This window comes from Daucus carota, chromosome 3 (assembly GCF_001625215.2).
Source record: "Daucus carota subsp. sativus chromosome 3, DH1 v3.0, whole genome shotgun sequence".
NCBI classification, from domain to species: domain Eukaryota; kingdom Viridiplantae; phylum Streptophyta; class Magnoliopsida; order Apiales; family Apiaceae; genus Daucus; species Daucus carota.
The window spans coordinates 29,041,954-29,048,406 of record NC_030383.2 but is presented as its reverse complement, the minus strand read 5'-3'; positions in this window follow the sequence as shown (position 1 = coordinate 29,048,406).

Here is a 6,453-nt window from a genome sequence, read left to right as displayed (position 1 = left end):
ATTAAAGAATTTGTAATTGTACTTATGATTCAGATGTTAAGTAGCCTTATCATATGATAGGATGGCTGGTATCATATAAGATGATCGTGCCAAACTCAACTTTTCTTACGCGTCGCTTATTAGAGGTTTGGCTTGTGGGTGTGCTTTAGTAAATAACCCGGTTGAGCACCCTGTGCTCGAGGTTGGTGTTGTAGTACACACTACATGAAATAAAATTGGAAATTCTTGGTCAACTACAACAACCCTCGATGAGATCCCTCTTGCTTTTGAAGTTAGGTCACCATTTAAAGTTTCAGATTCTACACTCCTAGATGCAAACACTCATGCGAAACCACATAATTTGACAAATGTGCCACTAAACGACTTTTGTGTTCTTGAAGAATTATATCTGATATGTTATGGAGTTAATTATTGAAGAGCAAGGAGGTTTTAACAATTTTTATTGGTATTAAGTCTGATCCACTAGTTTCTACCATTACCATCAACATTGAGCTTACTAGGCTTTCTTTTTCCTAACTTTTGAAATATTCAAACTTGTGGAATGTTGGTTATTTTGGCTTAGGTTTGCCCCTAGCTTGTGTATGTGTTTTGGCGGAAAAGACTAAATTTATGTTTATATGTAATGAAGACTATTTTTGGATTATATTCATTCGTTTTAGTTATTTTGATTATTGTTGTGATTAATATCATACTCTCTCGTGTTGCTTTCCTTCATGTGGATTTGAAATATAGAAGCGTATATTGCTAGTAAAGGATATTTGATGCTACAAATACTGATTCAATGATCGTTAAGATCTAACAAGGAAGCTGCTCATCATTTGATGTTTGACATCATTAGTATTCTCCACTCATTAGTATCTCAAAGTTGAATGGTGACCTAACTTCAAAAGCAAGAGAGATCTCACCGAGGGTTGTTGTAGTTGACCGAGAACATCCAATTTTATTGCAAGTAGTCTGTACTACAACACCAACCTCCAGCATACGTTGCTCACCGAGGTTATTTGCTAAAGCACACCCATGGGCCAAACCTCTAATATGCCACTGGTAAGAAAAATTGAGTTTGGCACAATCATCATGTATGATACCAGTCATTCTGTCATATGATAAGGCTACTTCAACATCTCAATCATAGGTACAATTAAAAATCCTTTCAATTCTTTTGTTATTTTCAATTTTGACACTCCACCTGCCTAAAGGCACTATCTGCACACTTCTGTACTTTCTGCGTGAGGTTGGAGAACCATCAGTGGTTCAATATATTAGCAAAAAATATAAATTCTAACATTTTATCTGATGTACGTTATAAGCTTATTTGAAAAAACTTTGGGCAAACATCTTGGTAATTCCCCCTTTTAAGTGATGTACAGAGGCGTGCACAGAGTGCTTTTAGGTAGGTGGAGTGCTAAAATTGTAAAAAAGGAAATAAAAGGATGTGTAATTGTACCTATGAATTAGATGTTGAAGTAGCTTTATCATATGATAGGATGGCTGGTATGATACATGATGATCGTGCAAAGTCAACTTTTCTCACCCGCCCTTTATTAGAGGTTTGGCTAGTGGGTGTGCTTTAGCAAATAACCTGAGTGAGCAGCATGTGCTCGAGGTTGGTGTTGTAGTACACACTACATGAAATAAAATTGGATGTTCTCCGTCAACTACAACAACCCTCCATGAGATCCCTCTTGCTTTTGAAGTTAGGTCATCATTCAAAGTTTCAGATTAAGGCTGGGCCACTAGTTTTCTACCATTAACCATCAACATTGAGCATACTAGGTTTTCTTTTTCCTAACTTTTGAAATATTCAAACTTTGTGGAATGTTGGTTATTTTGAATGAAAATAATAAGTTAAACAAAGCAATATTTCAACTGTACAACTTTACATATATTAAGATGTTAAGATTAAGGGATTTATGTGATGCTAATAGAAATTAAAAAAAAATATTAATTATATCATGTATCGTATTGTAATAGTCAAATAAACTCTCTTAGGTGTCTCCTCTATGCTATACATAACAATTTTGAAAATTATTTCTTGAACGATACAACCATACAGGATTTTAGAATATAAGTATTTTTAATGATATAAAATAATATAAAAAGTTTTAAAATGTTTTGTTATGAACTTTTTTCTTTCTACTACAAAAAATACTACTCACCTTAATTTAGGGATAAATTATTTATTATTTTCAGTACTCCTTCCATCCCATTACATATGCTCCTTTGATCATTTTTGACACTTAATTTAAGGAAAGCATACAAAGTTAATTTCCATTATGATTGTGTGAATTTATTTTTGAAGAACAAACTTAAGTATGCGTTTTTTCTCACAAGAAAAAAATTCAAAAAATCACAAAAGTATACACTCTATCAATACACACTAATAATGAAATGTTGAAATAATTTTAAATTTAGTTGTTATTTAAGTATTTGGTTTATGTGTTTTTGAATTTAATGTTTGAACCTTGATGTTAATTAGCATGTACTAGGAGCAAGAATAAGGCAGATGTAGTTGAGGGTTTGTAGGAGTTAGTGGATGAGTGTTAGTAGTTTGAACTAGTCTGGGTTGTTTCTATTTGTTCTCCTATTTTCATGCCACCACCTTGGGTGTTAAAAATAAATAATATATTTTTGACTATTAAAATGATAGAAGTATGTGAGAGTTTCTAGAATAACGGTGGTGCATGTATTAGTATATTTCTATGTCCAATGTATTGGTCTAGATACATGTAGTCTCTAGAATGTTCAAGTGAAGTCTTTTGGAGTCTAAGAATTATCTAGCAATTAAGTAAGTGTGTAGATTCTTCTATGGGGTCCTATATAAAGCCTTGTACCAAGTCATTTCTAATAAAGTAAAATTTCAAGTAATACACTTCTTCTCCTAGATAGTATTGTGTGAGTTTTAGTGAGATCCTTTCTTCCAACAAATTGGTATCAAGAGCCAAAGGTTATACTTGTCTTCAAAGATGTCTTGTGTGGCGTAAAGAAGAAGGAGATCATGGGAAATGGAATGTATCCATGGCAAATGGCAAAGTTCACCAAAGAAAATTATGAGAATTGGTGCATTTGTATGAAGGCAGTCCTTGGAGCACATGATGTGTGGGAAATTACGGATAAAGGATTGGAGGTGCCCGAAAATGAAGCAAATTTGAATGAAATTCAAAACGATCAACCTTAAGCCCAAAGAATGAAGGATCAAAAGGCGATCATGATCATTCATCAATGTTTGGATGAGTTATGATAAAAGTGGCTTCCGCTACAACATCAAAGAAAGTTTGGGATATTCTCAAATCTTCTTTTAGTGGAGATGCTAAAGTAAACAGAGTTCGGTTACAAACACTTCGTGACGAATTTGAGGCCTTGCGAATGAAGGAATCCGAACTGATCTCGGATCGTTTTTCAAGGGTCTTGACCGTTGTTAATGAAATGAAAAGTAATGGAGAAGAGGTAAGTGATGTTCGTGTTATTGAAAAGTTCTTCGTTCACTTGACTCTAAATTTGATTACAAAGTCGTTGCAATTAAGGACGCTAAAGATATAGATGAAATAACTATTGATGAGCTTATGGGATCACTACAAGGCCAAGAAGAAAAAATATTAAAAAAGAATGAGCAGATTGAACAAGAATTACAGGCAAAATTATCTTTCAAAGATAATGATGGAAGATACAGAAGGAGTCAAAGAGGTCATGGACGAGGACGTGGAAGAGGATTTCTACATGGACAAGGAAGAGGATGTGGCCAACAAAGGGAGGAAAATCAAAACGACGAAAGATTGTACGAGATAAGAAATTCAAGAGGTCGTGAAAGAGGTAGATATATTCCAAGGTATGACAAATCAAATTCTAAGTGTTATAGTTGTCAAAAATACGGTCACTATGCTTCCGAGTGTCGCACTTCAAAATATCAATTAAGTTGAGGAGAAAGCTAATATTGTGGTTGATAAAGGCAACGAAACCACTTTGCTTCTAGCTAGCACAAAAAGGAAAAGAAAATCGTGGAAACGGGATGTGGGTATCTTTTGCTAACGTCTCCCATGTGCTAATTAAATTTGCCAACGGGATGTGGGTAAACTCTCCTCCTACTATTTAGTTTTCTACTACATTTTCTTTGCATTTGTTTAACCTTAGGGATGATAATAAATGAAGGTATGAATTCCAAATGCAATATGGATCCATCGGTTGGTTTGTTGGTGCAACACTCGGGTATATGCACAAGGTGACGAGAATGAGAGAGTAATTGCTTGCATTGGTGATGGCAGCTTCCAGGTAATTATCTCTTCTTACAAGCCTTCAATTATTTGTGATAGTTATATGGTTCATAAAAATCTTGGTCCTAATTGATATATGCTTCATTTTAATTACAAGTGCGCGCTAGGTCATACCATCTGGAATTGAAGAACAGGGTCAAGTGAAAAACTTAAAGCCCTAAGATTCTTGTGGCGCAGTAGAATAAAGAAGTTGTTCGCGAAGGTGATATATATCAATCCAACTAAAAAAAACGCAAGTGATCAAATTAGTTTTGTATCTAGTTTTTAGAAGTTGGAATTTTGTAAATACTTTGGTTTCGAGGACAAGTTATATATAAACCATTCTGTCAAATATAAATAACTATGATTTAGACCTAACCTATTGTGGCTATGCTTTCATACTACAGTTTTTATTTACTAAACAAGGTCACATTTAGAAGATGAAAGTGCTGTTTGAAAACCTAAATTACAATGGCAGTTAAAACTAAAAATATGGTGTAAAGACCTTTCAGACACGTTAACCATAATTATTTTAACAAAGTATTCTGGTTTAGTTACAATACTTGTGGTTCAACTGCTTGTCTAACAAAGTCTAAGATAACAAATTTTCTTATAACATGTTGTGGCTATGCTTTCAAATAACACCGTACTAAAATAACCGTTGTTTGAAGTAGTTATTAAATGAACTTTGGCACTCTTGCTTGACATCTATTGACAGTTGTCTATTTGGTCAAACCATTGCTTGTATTTGTTTCCAACAACAGTAATGTATATTAAAACTATTGTTTCTTTTACATTTCAACAAGCACTGTAAAACAATTGTGTTTCTTGTTCTAGTAAGGGTTCCTCAATTGTTGTCTCTCTTAATCACACGGCTCCTCCATAGTCAACGGAAAATTCACATACAAGGCAATAGTGAAAAACAATTGTATGAGCTTGTTTTTCTTGTAGTGATGTGAGATGACCACTTAATTCTATTTAAAATATAAAAATTTACAAAATATATATGTGAATTAAATATAATATGCAGAAGTAACAAGGTATTCAATATTTTAATATTTTGTATTGTATAGATTTAAATACCTCCTATATTTTTGCTTCTAAATAATTATATGAGATTACAAAATTTAAATATTTTAAATTTATAAAATAAATTCATGAATGTTAAAAAATTGAGATATTCAACATTTAGTTATTTTGGAATTTTTAGTTTACAAATATCCGATAGATAGTCATTATTTTGTAAGTTTGTGAAATTACGAAATAAAAAATAAAATTCATATAATGCTCCGCTTGGTTAGTATATATATTATACGATTTAGTTTTAAAATTTCTAGGAGATTTTGTTGAGTTTTTCTCAATTTAATTTTTAAAAAAATTTGGTTGACAACTATATTATACAATATTATTTCCTGAAAATTATTATGTGCAAAATTATCTACCATAAAATATTTTAGATCATTGTTTACAAATTTAATATATAATATTGTTTTATTTGACATCATGTATATATGATATTAACTCTACTTTGGATTCACTTTCATTGACAATTTTCTTATATAGGAAGGGACCAATTTCATGATAGGTCACATTAGCAGTGGCGTGAGAGGGCAAGAAGCCTTTCACAACACTTAAATTTTCTTTCTTTACCACTACAAATTTGGTTCTCAAACTTTATATATGACAAGTGTGTATACTAATACTTATTGAAGAAGATAGTTACTAACATCTTCTCTTTTTTTAATTCAAAAACAATATGGTTAAAAATTATATTACAAAGGTAATATGAACCGCATGTGTATGAAATTAGAAAATGTAGCTCAAAATTTGAATATTTTATATTATTGAAAATAAAATCCCCAACTTAGATTGTTGCATCTAATTTTGTGTGGGTGTTAGTTAATTCTCTATGAGTGGGCAATGCCCAAAAGACATATATGGTATGAAGTCAAGGTAATTGGTTGCAAAATAAGCAAAAGATATATGACTCCTCTAGTTTTGGAGACCTCTAGTTTTGTGATGTTACATATATATGAAGTGACACCTTTGTTAACAGGTTAATCATTAATATATGTTGTAGTTCTCGATGCCTTTTGAGAGAATTTATGAGGTTAAAACACGAAACTATTCATCTTGCAGAATAATCTTTTTGGGCAGAACGGTGAACAGCTAATATGACTCCTTTATATAGTCACTTTAGTTAATGTTT